This window comes from Solanum verrucosum, unplaced genomic scaffold, assembly GCF_900185275.1.
Source record: "Solanum verrucosum unplaced genomic scaffold, falcon-dt-bn FXZP01000232.1, whole genome shotgun sequence".
Classification (NCBI taxonomy): Eukaryota; Viridiplantae; Streptophyta; class Magnoliopsida; order Solanales; family Solanaceae; genus Solanum; species Solanum verrucosum.
Window position 1 is genome coordinate 923,891 of NW_026020017.1, and position 18,005 is coordinate 941,895.

The following is an 18,005-nucleotide window of genomic DNA, read 5'->3' on the forward strand; positions in this document are numbered from 1 at the left end:
TAAAACAATCGACCATCACAGCACTCTATGAATTTCCTTTAAAATAAACAGCTCCTAAAAGTTCTATGGAGAATACAATTAAGTAATCAAAGCATACATGAGATGGTCATACACTTCACCATGATATCTGAGCAGACAAATGTCCTGAGATTGAATCTCATAGTCACCCATATTAAAAAGAATTTTCACATGTTTGATTCATGAAATAAAACAATAAGGTCCACACGTGAGGAGGCGTGTTGAGAAAACATATAAATAATAAAAGTGTATTCTCTCTAACAACTTAAGCTTTAGATGAGATGGTCGCACACTTCAATAAATTCAAACTAAATTACTTTACTTTGTAGGAACTTGTCCTTAAAAATGAATGTTAACCATATATAGATGAATATTTGTAACGTTTAACAATCGTTGTAGAGCCAATAGTCGATTTACTGAAATGTGCACAAATAGAATCATGTATATATCCGAAGAAATCAAAAACATGTTTGTGTAATATGTGAACGGATGAGATCGTCCAATAGCACAATCCCATGGAATTAAATTCCATAAGCAGTACACAAGTAGTAAAGACGAATGTTGATCAGATGAGTATTCAATATCTTTTATAACAAAAGAAACAATGGAATATACAATAGCAACCCTGTTAAGAATCCAGACAGAAATATATCCATGTTGCTAATTTTCATGGTGAAAGAAAGTGCAGACATGCAAAAACTCCAAGAGTGAAGTTTCCACTTGCTGAAAAGATTAACATTTGGTCACACACAGAGTGTAGAACTCTGGAGGAAAACTCAAACATGCAATGGTTTTATACCTTGATTTTTAAGCAGTACAATTAAGGAGTATATACTAATATTGCAACTGCAGACTTTTTACATAAATTATCAAGCAGTGTAAATTGCACTGACATCAGAAATAGAATGGGCATACAATCTTAGCCCCGGCATAGAGAATAATGAAGCCAAGTAACTTTACAGCTTTTTCGTGATGGAAAAGTGAAGTCATAGAACGACAGCAAGTACACTCTTGAAAAATGAAAAAGCTACGACCAACTAATCCACGCAATTCAATGTTAGACATTGTGTTATCTCCTTGGCTTACCAATTTTTTGCTTCTTTCTAAAGTTTTGCATGGCCAACTCTCATACTGCTGAAATGTCTATTCGAACTATCCTTGCTGGTTTCACAACTTTGTACTTTGAATAAGAACATGATCCAGAACTCTCAGCTACAAAAGCACCAAGCATCTAAGTTAGAAAACCATACTACAGGAATACTTCAAGGAAGACACCCTTGATAGTTACTTCCCTTAGGTTCTAAGTATTTGCTTAAAGTAAGAAAGAAGTCAACTAATAGTAGGAGACAACCAGCGGTCGGGTAAGTTCTGCAACCATTTTCTTTCTTTCTTTTCTTTAACAGACATTTATTCATGAGCATCCAGTCAATGTTCATGAGCATCCAGTCAATGCAAAAACAACCTTACTAGAGTAGAACCTTATGACAGCAAAGCTTATAAACAGCACGAAGAAGCGTACAGGCTAATGAGCATTTGACGATGTGACAGTCTCAACAAAGAAGATGAAGAAAAATCACTTTTTCTGCTGAGTGTTATTGTTCAAACTAACAAGGAATTAAACTTTGATATTAACAGTTCAGATGAGGAGACCTACCCGTTCCATTGGCGCTGCTGTACGGGATGCTTTCACTCAAAATGGAACATGGTAATACTGCTGGGCACTCAATAAGTTGTTTGGTACTTTGATCTCTCAAGCAACCACTTAACAGGAAGTTGATAGAAAGATGAGAAGTTTCTATTACTTCTTGACTTGAGAAAGTATTCATGACTGATCTCTCATCAACAATACTTCTTACTTCTTGCATTGAGAATTTCTTAAACATATCAGGCGCCAAGAGCTTAGACACAACAATGGTGCACTCCTGCACATGAGATTGATCATTAAATTCCGAAAATATTGTACCTTGTTTATGAAGAACTTGATCTGAAGCCACTCTAGACAGCAGCATTTTCTCATCTACATTCAACTACAACAGTACTTATTTGTGACGTTTCTGATAACATAAATGCTTGAGTTGCACTTAGAGTCATGGAAAGATTGTCAAAGATCACCTTCCACAACAGTTCTTCTATGCCATTTCCACGGGCCAGTACTGAAATGATCAACTCCAGCTTAATTTCGACACAGAGAGCCACAGAATCTGTCACCATATCGCTCAAATATGGCTTTCCGACAAGAGCCTCATATAGACCTAAAACACTTCCTCGATGATATGTTGAATCCACATGACAATGAATAGGAAAAGGGCTCCTTCTCGACTGGAGAAGAAAGAAGGAAAGTTTTTTCAATGACCAAACATAAATACAATTAATGCTAGCTATCTGGAAATATAGATTCTTGGATAGATGCTTTATGCATCCTTTACTTACCCTAACTGATCCATTTCCTATCAGCCAAACACTTGTCAGCTTGGAACCCTTGGTGTAGAGTGTACAACCTGGTGTCTTCAATATACTGTTCACGGAGCATTCCAAATCACTTTGAATAGCAGGAGAAAGGTTTGCCAACAAAGGATGTATACTTAGGACATCTCTTGGCTTTGGGATCCTTACTGAAGGAGGACTTCTCAAGAGCTTTTCAAGGTCATTCTAGTTTGGAGTTGAAAAACATTTATACACAATAAAAATAATTCAATAAGCATAACACAAAAACAATGCTATGGCGCTGGAAATTGACGCATGAAATACAGTTACCTGAAGCAAATCATGTACATGCAGCACAACTTTCTCAGTTAAAATCCCATCTTTCTCCATATTACTGAGACATTTATCCAGACACTTCAGCATTGAAAATGTAACTTGCCTTGATTCGGTTTGATGTATGATCTAGAATGGACAGAATTAAAAGGGTTAATTTAGATGAACGTGTCTGATTAGCTTGCATGGTTTTAATTTTTTTTATAAGAAAATTGCTCATAGGATGATTTTGCACATCGTCTTTAGATACTTTTTTTGACCCCTCCCCAGGAGTTCCGCACTCCACTCCCTCGGTGACACAAAAGTCAAACCCACAACCTCAAGATTGGAGGTGGAGGGTGCTTAACATTTGAGCGACCCACTCTGGTCAGAAGGAAGGAAGCTCAGATGCGCAACTCAACATCCTCTAATTCGAACAACTGCAGAGCATGCATAGTGTTATATTCCACCAGCAAGTAGACGTGAATTTAAGAAAACCATGTTGCGAACTCTTGACAATCAATTGGTCAATGAGCTATCTAAACAAGAGCTACAATGCATGATTACCACAAAAACATTCACAAACCTCAGGCATTGAATTCTTGACATTTTCTAGAAACTTCCTTGCTTCTAGTTCTTCGACTTCACTTTCAGCAACAACTATTGCAGCATTTCCATTATCACCTTTAAAATGTAGAGAGATTGTTAGATGACTTCAGGAGCCAACTCCACAACTCCCAGATCCACGAAGACGTAGATTCACATTAGAGTTGTGCAACAAAGGAAGGCAAAGACTCAAGAGGAAAAAAGGACCTCTTACGAACAGGAGGCACAACTCTCAAAGTGTAGGAGTTTGGCATTTGATGTTAAGAAAGAAAAAGCACACATACAAAATCATTGCTGTTAGAATCTGATTACATATAAGAACTACTCCGCAATGTCTACCTACTGTATCAGCCACATTCATTTTATCTGAAGATGGTACTCACTCTTACCAGTATAGTCAAGAAGAAGCTGTCTTGCGATTCTGTGAGCATGGATAAATGCAGAGCATATATGACAACTATCCTGTAATTTCTTTAGCACAAACCGCCTTGTCAGTCTGGGAGGACAAACACTTGTGCTGAAGAATTTATAATATCCTGGAAACTTGAGGCGAGTAGAAATATAATTCCAGTCATGTAATCCCTGAGTCGCCAGATCGATTGCCTCATCTATTGACTCCATCAAAACACTAATACTGGATTCAGTTATCCTCCCCTCGTTGAATGTTGACCAGTAAGCCTCACGAGTAGCTGTAGCAAAACCAAATGCAAATAACTGAAGCCTCATGTAAAGGCATTAAGAATGGAAGACAAAAGGAGAAAAGAAGTGTCACCTTGAATAAAGTCCACAGGGTGAATATTTAAATGAAGAACAAAAAGAAATCAAGTGTACCGCCTTACTTATCTATTAGGATTTTCGAGGTGGCAAAACTTCAAGATCGCATGTATGTGTTTAAGATTTATGGACAAGATGGAATTGCATGCTTACTCCTATTAGCAGAGGAAAATAGAGGCTCTAGTTTTTAATGAAATATTGAAACGTTACCAAGAAGGGATGCAGAGATACAGTAAAGAAGATAAATGTTCTAGAAGCAAATTTCTGCATGATGTAAGCTCACAGTATCCCCTACCAATCGGGTCCTGATGTAAAAAATGGTCAAAATAGTCAAGGTTCAGCTTATTAGAGAACTTCACACTGCTTTCTAACTCTTCATTCCTTATATTCCTTGGATTTTGGAGGAGAAGAACATGCAGGTCTTTCATAGGAACAGACTGAAAATATTTTAACTTACAAAATAAGGGCCCTAGTTCATGATCAATGTACAACATCAATAACCTATCAATCAAATAGATCAGAGAAGCAATATCTGATATGCAACACTTACAAAAGAAAGCAAGGGGGAAGCTGAAAGCCCAGATGAGAAATGCAGGTACCAGACACCAGAAAGGTTGTAAGAGCAAACTATAGAGCAACTAGTCTGGATGCAGTTGCTGACCTTTCAGAAAGCATACTCTCATAGTCTTCATATCATTTATTTCTAGATAGCCATGATTGGTGGTACAGGGAGGCCAAACTGTGTCTTCACAGACATCTTTTATGCATGTGGCATAACCTCCAACAGTTATCCAATCAAAAGGATTATTGCTTCCACTACAGATTCGGGAAAACTCTTCAGCTTTTCTCAATAGTTGATGCTTTGCATAATTGACCATGATTTTCTGAAACAAATTGTACTATAAGCAGGATGGCTCTCGCAACAAAAGACCACATCTCAAATATGGATATACAAGCAGTGGTTGAGTACACCAGGTATGTTTCTTAGTAATTTGCCACATATTTGAATTTAACAAAGACCAGAATGAACTAGCTAATTCTCTGCAGATATAATTTTGACTGTTAATTCTCTACAGATATTTCTTTTCATATTTACATGAAAATATATTATCAGGAAATAGGACTAATATGAGTTCAAACTGATGATCCTTGTGCATTGAGAGGCTTACAAAGGCCATGAACAAAGTGAGGATCAGAGGATGTGATGGTTTGAAGACATGCAGGTAGCATAGTACTCACTTTTTAAGTAAATGCAATCTTATAAAATAGAGAAAGACAACAATAAGGTGATGCTTTGGATTAGTACAAGCGGAGCGTAGGTTAGTTCACATCCAACTTCCTGCAGTGATGTTACCAAGTCTATCAAGTTATACATTCCAAAAAAAATTGGAGAATTCTGCACATAATTACTAAATACAGGAACTTATATTTCAAGTTATGTAAAAAATGTTCCTTTTCCCCGAACATCATTGATTCCTCTCAATCCATAACACCAAAAGCTGATTGCTAAGATTTAATATACACAAAAGCACAGGTAGGGCCTTCAAGTTTTCAATGAAAAGGGTAATTGCTGATATTGAACACTCAACGTGAAACTAAATAAAATGACATCATGAATCACAATATCAAGGGCAGGTAAGTTCCTCAATACAAGAGAACTTCAATTACACCAGAACTTTACCTCACTTTCTGATAGAGCATCCATACCAAAGAGACTTAGAAGTAATTGTGTGGTAGATCCATTGATAATGAGTGTCAGTAACACACTTCCACCAGTGAGGAAAACAAACTGTACCATAAAGAAAAGAGTTTCAGTTGCATGTCAAAGAAAGTTGATAGCTTAAGCTTCAATAGATGCTTAAAAACTACAAGTAAATTATGGCAATGAATCAATGAGTTCCAAAAGCAGGGCAAATGAACTGTTGCTATATTGCAATAGTTCGTCAATAAAAACATACCATAGCTCCAGTTTCTGAGCTGAGATACTTTGGATCACCACTAGCATCCTGGAAATTAAGAAAGAAAACCATGTGTAAATGTTATTAAGTAAAAGAAAATATATCATCCCTCTATATGCTTCATAAAGCTTGACAAATAAGTGAGAAAATGATCAGCTTCTTATGCTCTCAAACAATTAGGTTACTCGGTGATAAGTTCTATTGCTCTAACTCTAATTGATGTACAATATCAAATCAAAGGTATCTTCTCCATAAATACTGAGTTTAACCGCTTAGTCTGTCGCTTCAAATTAAATTGAAGCAGCAAGCCTCCATTTTATTTTATTTTTACTGTTATTTTTATTTATTTATACTTTAGTTTTATTTTTATTTTTTTTGGGGGGAGGGGGGTATACCTACCAATAAAAGCAATCCGAAAAGTGCATCAGTACTTAATGGAGCAGAATACTGTACTGGTATCTACACATTATACACCCTATTATCTTAGGAGTATATTTCATACCAGTACAAATCATACTAGACAAGAAAGTAATGAAAGTAAAAATTATTCTCAACACAAAATGATAATATATCTTCGGTGCACATTTGAATCTAAGCCTCAAGTTAAATGATACAGGAAACCATATGGAATCAGAAGTGAGCAGAGAAGGGCTTACTTTAATAGATAGGGAGAGTGCCAAACCAACAGCTCCTCTCAAACCAGACCATATGATGATGATAGCTTCTTTCCAATTCAAACCATAACCGAAGTAGCAAAGGGCAGGATAGAACGCAAAAAACAACTATGGTTCGAGCTACTTGAAGAATGATATAGAGAAGAAAGACATAGCCCCACGATCTCCCTGCATTATTACTGTGTAAATAAAAGAAATTTTCTTGATCTGGAAAATTTATTGTAGTGGAAAGAATCTAAGAAAAATGTTCAGAAAATCTCAATAAGAATGCATCTAAGGAGGGATCTCACAAACTAGACAGGTGCTCAACAACACCTAACCTGAGGTCTGATGCATATGAGCATCAATGGTAATTCTTTGGGTCTTTACCTGTTTCCCCCTTTCTTTGGTCTGTTAAATAATAAATAGTAAATAAATTAGAAACCTAAGTGTATATACCCACTATTTTGTTCTTCATGTAAATAACACTACAACTAATATTATTGATATGCACAACCTAATAAAGATAGTTTTCCACCAAATCTATGGCTTCATATGGTATCATAGCCTAGTCTTTGTTGTTAGCTAAGATTTCGCCGGTGTTCATTGTTGGTTAATTGCAGGCTTTGCATTGGTTGCTGCCTTCATGTATTCTCTGGTTTCTTTCCATCTAAAGCTTTAGATTTATAAGGTTGAAACTGTGCTTAGTCTTTGGCCTTTGGTCGGCACTTATCTTTCCCAAGGTCAGCTTTCTCTCAGACCATACTCTTGGTGCTGGTCAGTGGTTCTGGCAATTTGTTAGTTGGTTATTTCAATATAAAATGTGAAATGTGATCAATATATGCATCTCCTGAAATGTCCAGTGACAAATACCTCAACTTGCTGTCTCCCTAGGATCTCATCACTCTGGTTTTCTCAGGAAATCCTCCTGATTGAGTTCTAGATTTTTTACTCAGATGCATCTGGTCACATGTCCGACAACCAAAGGCTATGTCCCACTTTCATACTCCTTGTTTCTAACCTTCAATGATCTTGATTAATCAACTTATTACTCCTGTAACTGATAGGAATTACTCAACCTACTACTTCAACATCCTTGTCCGACGTTCTTTTTTTTCTAAATTCCCTTATTATTTAATAGCCATTAAAAATTAACCAAAGTACTTAATTGTTTTCCTTCTAATAATGTGATTATTCAACATTCAGAAACAGGAGAACGATCGGCTCAGGACATGAGTCTCACGACTTTTACCGTCCAAGTTCCAGCACTTCCTAAAGTACCAACTACTTGTGATTCTCAAGAAAATGATTTAAGAAATGACTGAGACTCTTCTAGTTACTCAATTGGGTGCCAAAATCAGGACGCTTGCCAACTTATTGTGATGTGCAGCACGTACCACACACTTCAACTAATAGGAAAACAGTTGTTAACAATCTACAAAAAGTGAAGTATTACATAATAAATACAGGGGGAAGAACTACCTGTATTGTTGTCGAGATATCCGATACTGAAGATGCTTTGAGCTATGATAACTCCACTGTGAGAAGTGAGCATATGAGAAACATTATTGATTCAATAACCAAAAAAAAAAGGATAATAACCAACCATGCACCAAGAGACCTTCAGGTACGCTTAGAACAGGAAGTGTTAACAACACTACTTACTAGATATTAATACAGGGAAAATGGGGAAATACAACTCCCTGAGAAAAGAGTAGCACAATAACAAATGCAATAAGATCTATTGCTTTAATTGGAGATAGCATACAACAACAGGAAATCTCCTTAAGTACCATAGAAAGGAACAAAATGAGTTTAAGACGAAAGAAAAGAAACAACATTAGTTTCTATAATGGACTGTTACTGAGTCTTACCTCAATATGAATATCAAAGTATTCGCAATGTAGGCAATCATTTCCCTGCAAAAGAATTAGTGGGAAAAGTAAAGTAAAAAAAATAGTTCAACTCTAGCGCCCCCCCCACCTTTCTTCTATCTCAGAGCAAGGCAGTAAACAGAGAAGGAGCCAAAACAAAATAATTATTTGGTTATGGTTTTGAATAATAAGTAAGCTATTAAGATCCACATGATTTAAACATGATGTTTTAGGCAGTCCTATCAAAAAATACACATAACCCACAGGATGAGAGGAACAATGTGCAAAAGATCCTAAAAGAACAGAGTGAGAGAACCAATGCTGGAAGGAGTCACAAAAGACAACTTCTGAAACCTGTAACACTTCATTTAGGAAAGTCAAAGAGTTCACAAAGAGAGTAGTTGCAGGAAAGGTAGGGGTAGGGTTGTTGTAGCAGTAGCAGTAGCAGCATATTCCCCTAGATAAATCTGTTCATAGTATATGTACTCCAACCTTATGATTTTACAACATATTCCCCTAGATACATCTGTTAGATATGCCTCACCTAGAAGACATTATCTATAATAATACCTCATCAAACAGAGCAACAATTAGGTACTGGCAATGCTCAAATCTGTGTAATAGTTATCACACTATACATTGGTTTGCTACACAGATCTATATCTAGCTAACGGATATCACAATGAAAGAAACATACCAAAACTCATGCATGCTCTGCTTCCCCCCAGCTCTATGGGTATCCTTTGACATTGCAAAAACCCTATTAATAGGTTTCAGTATCAGAGACCGAATTACACACTTTACCGCACAAACGTCTGAATGTGCAAGAGGAGTGAAGTACACAACTTACATCCCTAGTGCCACGAGAGTCAAGATACCAGAAGCTTCAGCTTCCTCTTGAGCCTATAAGCAATAATAAGGCATTAAAATCCGGTTAAAGGTGTACATATGGCACTGGAAGAAACACATAGGACTTCAATGGAACTATCAAAAAGCTAAGGAAAAAGCAAAAACAATATCTCCTCGAATTAGCAAATAAACATATTTTGGAACGTGTCACCCTTTAAAGTAGAGAGCAGTAGGGAAGATCTTTTTAATACTGAAAGATTTGATGATCCATGTACTTGGTTGATTTACAAAATTATGTAGAATGAAGCGGGTCAAAGATCTTAGATTACTAAAAAAGTCATCAAAGAGGTATTAGACTTGAGTACTTTTTTTGATTAACCCTTAAATAAATCATGCTTGTCAATATGTTATCAACAAAAATATGAAAATTATCGTGCATATCAAAATGTTGTCAAAAAAATTGATAATTTTACAACGTCACACTTCTTGAAACTGTACGTCAAGAAGTGTAGCACATTATGAAAGTGGTGTCTATTAATTCAATGAAGGATGTAGTGATTACTGACTTCATAATATGTCAAATCCAGAAAGATTTCTAGTTGAACACATTTCAAGTTATAGTCTTCTGTCCCTCTCTGTTTCTGAACCATCATGCCCGCGATTCTTTTTTCTAGTTTTTTAGGAAGGGGGAAAGGGAGGAGGTGTATGATACATTGAGCACATCTAACAACAATTTAAGAGCAAATGACTAGCTTAGTGTGAATGTAAAGGCAAAGAGCAGATTCTAACTTCGTTCCTAAGATATTGGACATAATTGTATGTATGCAAGCATGCATGCATATATATATATATATATTGATCCATGTTATTAGGAATGTCTGTTATGTCTGTTATATGCATCTAATCTTTGAATTGTATACATGTAATGAAATAATCATGTCTGTGTATGTATGGGTGTGGGTGTGATACATGTAATGATATAATGTCTGTGTATGTATGGGTGTGGGTGTGGGTGTGTGGGTGTGAGAGAGAGAGAATGCATTTAAAACATCTATGTGTTGGCTTAAATCAAGAATATTCAACCAAATTGTATCCAGTATCTGAAAGGATTATATATTACCTAACCTTCTATATTCCGAAGAGAAAGATCATCAGATGTGTTAAGCTTACAAAGATGGAATAAATTTCCAAAGGTCAAAAAATCTGATGAAATCCAGACACGATACTAAGCAATTGCCTGACTTGCGTTCCCCTAATGTGAAGCACTTATCATGCTGTATGTGATCTTGCTCACAAACACAGTGACTTTTTAGAAACTTTTCCTATTTGGGTGATAAAGAAACCAGCTGGCCTGGGATCTTCCTCGCAACCTACATTTTGGAGAGTGGGTACATTGTCGAACCCTCCCTCCACAGATATAGAAGGGGAACCTTAGTGGTTTCCCCATCCTCGAATATCACTATTTCCTACAAATTATAATATCTTAAATTTTCTGGAGGGGATGAATAATAGAATGTCACATCAAAGGGTAGATATCAATAATCAATATGATAATCATATGAATCCAAAATGAAACAATTAGAAACAAATTAATTGCAAAATATCACGTCCAGTATTTAGAAAGACAATATGCAGCTTGAGTGCATGTAAATAACAACTGATTCAAATCAGCAAGGTACATACTGTGTAGTAAGCAATGTAGCTCACAGTAAGAGCCAACGAAAAGTCTGTCAGTGTGTCATTGTATATAAACCGAAGCCAGAGAAGAGATGCTATGCCAAACACAAGTCCGATCATGACACTGTAGCAGTAAAAGAGTAAGTTAAGTTCAACAACAATAGCACAAAGTTATTACCCAACCAGATAATGATACCTACGATCCAAGTGAGCCTTCTGCAAGATATTCCACCACTGCAATGCAGCCAGAACTTTTCCCAAGAACCATTCGATAGAAAAGCTGGTAAACCACAATAGCTGCCCTGGAAACATGATTGGAGGAAGAGAGGTAGACAAAAATAATCAGTGTATATATAAATGGAACATAAACAGAAAAACAGAACATGGGGCTGAAGGTCCACTTCTATGTGGAAAATTTTGGTCATCCAAAAATGTGCACATGAATATGAAATATAGGGGAACCATGAGAAATTACACGGAGAAACAATTGTTTATACCCGTCGTTCATCATAGATTCTCCTTCAACGATAGTGCTCAACTTTTTACTAGCACCGAGATCCTTAAGCAAAGCGACAACAGCCACAGGATCAGTAGCACTAAGAATTGCCCCCAACAATAATGATGTCTTCCAGTTCCAGTCAAATGGAAAAACAAGCTGTAGAAACATATGAATGTTTGAGCAAGTGCGAAACCACTTCCAGAAAAAAACAGTTTCTTTGTATACCTTCACAGCAGCTCCAATCAGGACTGTTGAAATCAATACACCAGGTCCAGCAAGCAAAAGCATTTGTGCCATACATTTCTGTCAAAGCCAGCTAATATTAAAGATATGAACAACATATTCCATTAGCTTATACAAAGTAAAAAAAGTAGACATAATAACTTAAAGCATATAGTCAAGCAACCAGCAACTAGAGCCTTGAGATTATATAGAATGAAAATTAAGGAGAAGAGAACCTTTATTTGGTGCACCTCCATGGAGAATGCACCCTCAAAAATCAGTATAGGGAGGAATACAGCTAATAGAAGATCAGCATCTATATCTGCCCCTGTTGCAGCAATTCGACAAGCATATACCTTTATAAGATAATGAGAGGTATTCACAATTGCAAAATGATTTTACGTCATCCTCGAATTTTTGATGAAGCATCCTCGAATTTTTAAAATTTAAGAAATTTGAAAGAGACATTTGAATTATACTTACATATTCGAATTCCATTCCCAAGCTTTCCCAGTCGATAAATACTCCCAAATTCTAAATTTAAAAAGGAAAGTAAGTAAAGAAATAAATAACCAAATACGAGAACAGTTAGGCACCACAACATGACTGTACACATTCAAACAACAGTGACACTTAAGAATAGACAATAGATTGAAAAAATGCTAGCTCATGTCCATAAGAAAATGTTCCATGCTCTTAGAGCAGTAATAACCATCAAGAAAGAATCACAGAAAGCATGCTCAGAAGACAAAGAAATCTGTCTATTTATTCCCCAATTTTTCTGTACAAAACAAGATCACAACATATATGAAGGGTTCATTCACATAGAAAACACGGAAAATCTCTATCAGCCATACTGGAATTGAGATACAGGCCTTCTACTTCCTTTTTTCATGACGGTGTTGTCCGAGCCAGCTTGTGCACATCTCTACTAGTCCACAAGCACAAGTACTGGATAATTCTGCCCACCAAAGCTTAGACATATGGAAAGTTCTATTACCTTCCTAGAGTTCATTCTCACTAGAACTCTATTCAATTTTTTCATAAATGGTTATGCTTTTTTTACCAAATTCTAGATACAATTATGCTAACCTCAACTATTACACCAGGTACCTGCTACCTCTACCGCACAAGTATCAGGTAACTCTGCATACCAAAATTTAACTTTAAACAAATGGGACAAAGAGCCTGTTTGGATTGGCTTTTATTTTTTGGCTCATTTTTATCATTTTCTCTTAAAACCAGGTGCTTATAAGCTCTAAATCGCCATGTGTCAATGAGAAAATGTTACATGCTCTTGGAGCAATAATCATCATCAATATCCTTAATTGTTCTTACTTAACCCCATCCCCCATAAGCGAGCAGCATGATAACAGTAAACAAAGCGATCCTTCAGATAATGAAGCACACATACTTCCGTAAAAACAAATAGTAGACATGAACTCCATAGCAAAACCCCCATAAGCGAGCAGCATGATATATAACAGTTGACATACAATACGTACACACATAAAAGAGAAGGAAAATACGAACCGAGAGAGCCGAGAGCGATGCCAATTATGAGCAAAACGACGGTATAGGGAATAGTAGTACGGCGAAGGAGGGTTCTGCATGAAACTCCAATTAACAAACTCATTCCACCAAATAGTACTGCATCTAATGGATTCGAAGAAGAAGAACTGCTGCTGCTCTCTCCTTGCCATAAATTGTATGGCAATGGACCTTCCTCCACTGTCGCCATTATAGCTCAATTTGGGAATCGCTCAAACAAATGGTGTGTGGAGTACTTCCCACCCATTTATTTCTTCCATCTGCTATATATATACAAACTAGCAAGATTACCGGGCTTGGCACGAAAATTTAATATTACGAAATTTATAAAATAATACTTAAAATTTATTAGTCATTAAAACTAAAACACTATATTATCTTATATACAATATTGCGTAGTAACAAACATTAATAATGTAAAGAAAAATGAAAATTATTACATCTTATCATTTATCCTTAATAACATAAGCATAAATTAATGACTGTCAGGATCTGTAACATAAACAATGGTGTTAGTGAGTCATTCAACAGGAGCAAAATACACAAATATTTAATTGTGAAGAAGAAGAAGAGGCTCAAAATTTTAGTTGTTTTAAAATGAGAGGAAATTCCTCTATTTATAGACAACAAATGTTTATTGTGCCTTATCAAAAATGTTATAACTATTTGGAAAAGTTGCAACCCTTCGGAAAGATCACAACTTTTAATAAAAGTCGCAATTCTTTATTAAAGTCACAACTCTTCATTAAAATCACAATTTTTCATAAAAGTCACATTTTTTTATAAAAGTTGCAACTTTTTATAAAAGTCGCAACTCTTAATTAAAGTCGCAACTTTTCATAAAAGTTACAACTCTTCATGAAAGGGGAAGACTAGTTTTGGAAGAAATAAAAAAATTAAAAGAGAATTCTAGTTTGTGATGGCGCCACGTAGACGGACCTAAAGTTCTCTTTTATATATATATATGATATATGATATGGCGCCGAAAGTCCCACATTTGGGGTTAAAAGCCTTGCCATTTCGTAGCCAAGACAACCCGAACCGAAACCCACACTCAATTATAAAGTGGTAAATATGTTTTCATTATTTTTAATTTAAAGAGACGTGAGGGATTTCCCAGCAAATATTAGTATTAAACTTTAAATGATATATTTATTCTTATAGTATATTCAACCGTACATAAAATAAGATATATTTCATATTATATAATATCGTATTATTTGAAGATGATTACTTTTTACTAACGTGATTAACTTTAAGACTAATTTTAAAAAATGTTATTTTTCTTTCTCCGCTTTTGATATTGATTTGTTGTCTCATTCATTTTTAATCAGCGATTTTGAATTTAAATTTTAAGTTCGAAATTATTTTTAATAGTAAACGCTTTATTCTTATTTCTAAAAGTAAAACTTCTTGATGTAAATATTAATTTAAAATAATTAAATTTCAACATAAATATCAAACATCAAATAGAAAGAAAATTACATGTGATATTGTATAGTTCTTATGATTTAGGATTTTTTTTCTTTCAAAAAATAAGAATTTAGACAAATCTTACCTAATACTCCATAATGATGTAGATATATGAAATCCACTTCACAACAAATTGGATGCAAGTGAAAAAATGAGTTGCCATTCTATTCACTTTCATTTTATGTTTTCAATTTTGTCACCACCTATTTTTTTTAAAATAAAATAAAAATTGGTAGTATTTGAAAGGGCAACATCTCACTTTATTCTAAGCTAATGTGATTGTGAGATTTGTGACCAACGATAAGAACTTTCCTAGGCCAATCATTTAAAAAATTTATAGTGTGTTTTATGCCAGCATAATAATTATTCATAGTAAATATTTTTTTTGGAAAATATCTTTTTTCATGAAAATTATTTTCGGATATTTGATAAGCAAAACATATTTTTTCAATTATCAACCTAGATAAAAATTAATAATAAATTATATTAGCCAATTGTAAAGTATATTAACAAAAATCTTGAGTACTCAAGACAGATTATAATAATAACGCTCAAGTGCTTATTAGAACAAGTAATATAAAATTAATTTTTAAGATTATTACAAGAAAAGACTTTCACATTCATAACGGAAGTTGTTTTCTCTTTTTGATGGAAAAATATGCTCAATTTTTTCATGACTTTCTTTTTAAAAAAATAATATTTTCGTCGTATCAAACATATATCTATTAATCCATCTTTTCTATCCCCAAACAAATGTTGGTGTTCACTAAGTAGTTTCCCAAAATGTTCACTATCATCTCTTAGAAGTAGTGCATTTGCATCAATTTGCACATTTCTACCGCTTGCAATGGCTCATCAGCATATACATACACAAATTAAAGAATATTTTGACTAAATAGAAACACATAAAAGGGTTATATGATGCACAAGTCATTTCGCCTTAACAAAATTTAGAGAAGGGTCGCACTGTAAGAGGTATGATGTAGACAACCTATTATAATGCAAGCACTAGTGTTTTCATGCTATGAAAGTGACCTATAAATCACATGGAAACAACGTTATTGTTATTCCAAAGTTCCAAAGTTTTCCTTCGACTAAATAAAAATCATATTTAAAAGAAAATGGGACTGATAAAGAAATGCAAAGTTAGTTGCCAATAGTGGTCCATAATTTGATTTGTACATATATAATTGCTATAATCAAACAAAATTTGGTTTGAAGACTCAACCATTTTGCTCCTATCACAAAGAAGATATGTAGACATCATGAGTAGCAAAAATAAATACAACTTTGAACACTTTTAAGTCATTGAAAGAGTAATTTTCAAAGTTGGAGGGAAAAGGAAAGGTTAAAGATTCATATAACTTTTCAAATCATAACCTAGAGTGTGGTTGTATTTAAGTTATACTAGTTCTGGGAACGTGCGTTGCATGTCTATATCCTGTTGTTGTTTAAATTTTCTATAGTGGGTGAAAAAGTTATGGTGCTTTTCAATCAGAAACAATTCAAACACCCTTACTATCATTTAGAGTTGATATACCCCTCGTTATGAACGTGACACATATATACCCTTACTGTTATATAAATGACACACATATACCCTTTTTCTCTAACGGAAGTGAAAAAAACTAATTTTAGTTTAATTTTTAATTGATAATCTGTAATTTGCCTGCATAAGAAAGATGTATAGTGGAGACGGCTCTGATCTTGTCAGTTATCCTCTTACATAATTGTTGACATTCTATTTTAGTCCATTTTCTGGGAGAAAATGAAAGTCGCAGATACCGAATTGGGAACTTGCCTATCTCAAATCCCGTCAACTCCAGTAGTCTCTGTCTCATATCATCCTTCACGCCTTCTAAGTAGATAGATACTTGACTTCTCAGAGTTTGGACTTAGACCAGTAACTTGGGAGCAATGTGATAAGGCCTCTCCCACTCTTTTTACTGATTCTTCATGCCCCTTACAAAAAAATATCAAATCATCCGCAAATATTAGATGGTTCATATTCAGCTTTTTACACATAGGATGATGCTTGAAATCGAAAATTGCCCCATCTTTGTCAAGGCCCTTGACATATATTCCATGATCAGTAAAAATAACAATGGGAAGATAGGATCCCCTTGCCTTGGTCCCCTCTTCCCTTCAGAAAAACCATGACAGTCTTCACTGACTTTGATAGAGAATTTTGTTGTTGTTACACAAAGTCATTACAAGTTGGTAAAACTTAGGTGGGAAACCATATCCTTGTGTTTCATTTACTAACTCAGGTAGCACTTTCCCCAATCTTGCACTTAGAAGCTTAGATTTACCCTTATAAATCACATTACAACAAGAGATTGGTTGAAATTGACTTGCATTTTGTGGCTTCGCAATCTTAGGAATTAATGTAATCACAGTAGCATTAAGTTGCCCTAACATTCTCCCATTCTTCATGAATTCCAAAATGGCATATGTGACTTCTTCCCCTACAATGTCCTAAGCATCTCTGAAAAACCACTTGTGTACCCATCAGGTCCAGGGCTCTTAGTTGTCTTGATACTGAAGATAGCATCTTCTACCTCTTTCATCGTATATTCAAGTAATAGTTTCATCTGCTGGTCCACTAATAATGTCTTCCCATTCTTCAAAAACATACTAGAAGCTTTTTGTCTTGGTATTGTGCCCACCTCACCCAGTAGCTTCTTGTAATAGTTCACAAAAATTTCTACAATCTAACTAGGTTCAGTTTGAACCTGCAAGTTACCATCCTGCAATTGTGTTACTGCCTACTGGAGCCTTCGTTGCTTGATCAGAACATGAAAATATTGTGTGTTATCATCTCCCAGCTTCAACCAAGTAGACTTGCTTCTCTGGGCCATTAAGATTTCCGCCAAATAGATCATCCTTTTAAATTCTCTTCTTCTAACAGTACTACACATGTAGGGTCAATCTGAAGTTGTTCCTGCACTATTCTCTTCTTGTCTCTTAATCTGAAGTTGTTCCACCCAGCCTATCTTCACTATGTAGAACAACATTAAAATCTCCAAGAATTGTCCAGACTTTCTTCATTCAAGCCCCTATTTGAGTTAAATACCTCCACAATTCTTTCCTTTCCTCCCTCCCATTGTAAACA

At 35.2% G+C, this 18,005-nt stretch overlaps 1 protein-coding gene and 1 pseudogene across 3 annotated transcripts in view; both read right to left on the reverse strand.

Moving 5' to 3' along the window:
- LOC125820984 (uncharacterized) overlaps positions 1 to 18,005 on the reverse strand; it is a 443,574-nt gene that overhangs the window by 255,529 nt on the left and 170,040 nt on the right. The gene's annotated exons all lie outside the window — the stretch shown is intronic.
- Positions 854 to 13,664, reverse strand: LOC125820975 (sodium/hydrogen exchanger 8-like; annotated as a pseudogene). The gene is made up of 22 exons (XR_007442553.1): positions 13,400 to 13,664; positions 12,350 to 12,400; positions 12,103 to 12,194; positions 11,870 to 11,947; positions 11,643 to 11,800; positions 11,346 to 11,447; positions 11,152 to 11,269; positions 9,470 to 9,522; positions 9,317 to 9,379; positions 8,620 to 8,664; positions 8,228 to 8,283; positions 6,749 to 6,934; positions 6,093 to 6,140; positions 5,816 to 5,923; positions 4,796 to 5,018; positions 3,750 to 4,049; positions 3,341 to 3,438; positions 2,773 to 2,904; positions 2,449 to 2,667; positions 2,131 to 2,337; positions 1,673 to 1,940; positions 854 to 1,230 (listed from the first exon to the last, which is right to left on the reverse strand). The product of XR_007442553.1 is annotated as a sodium/hydrogen exchanger 8-like (transcript).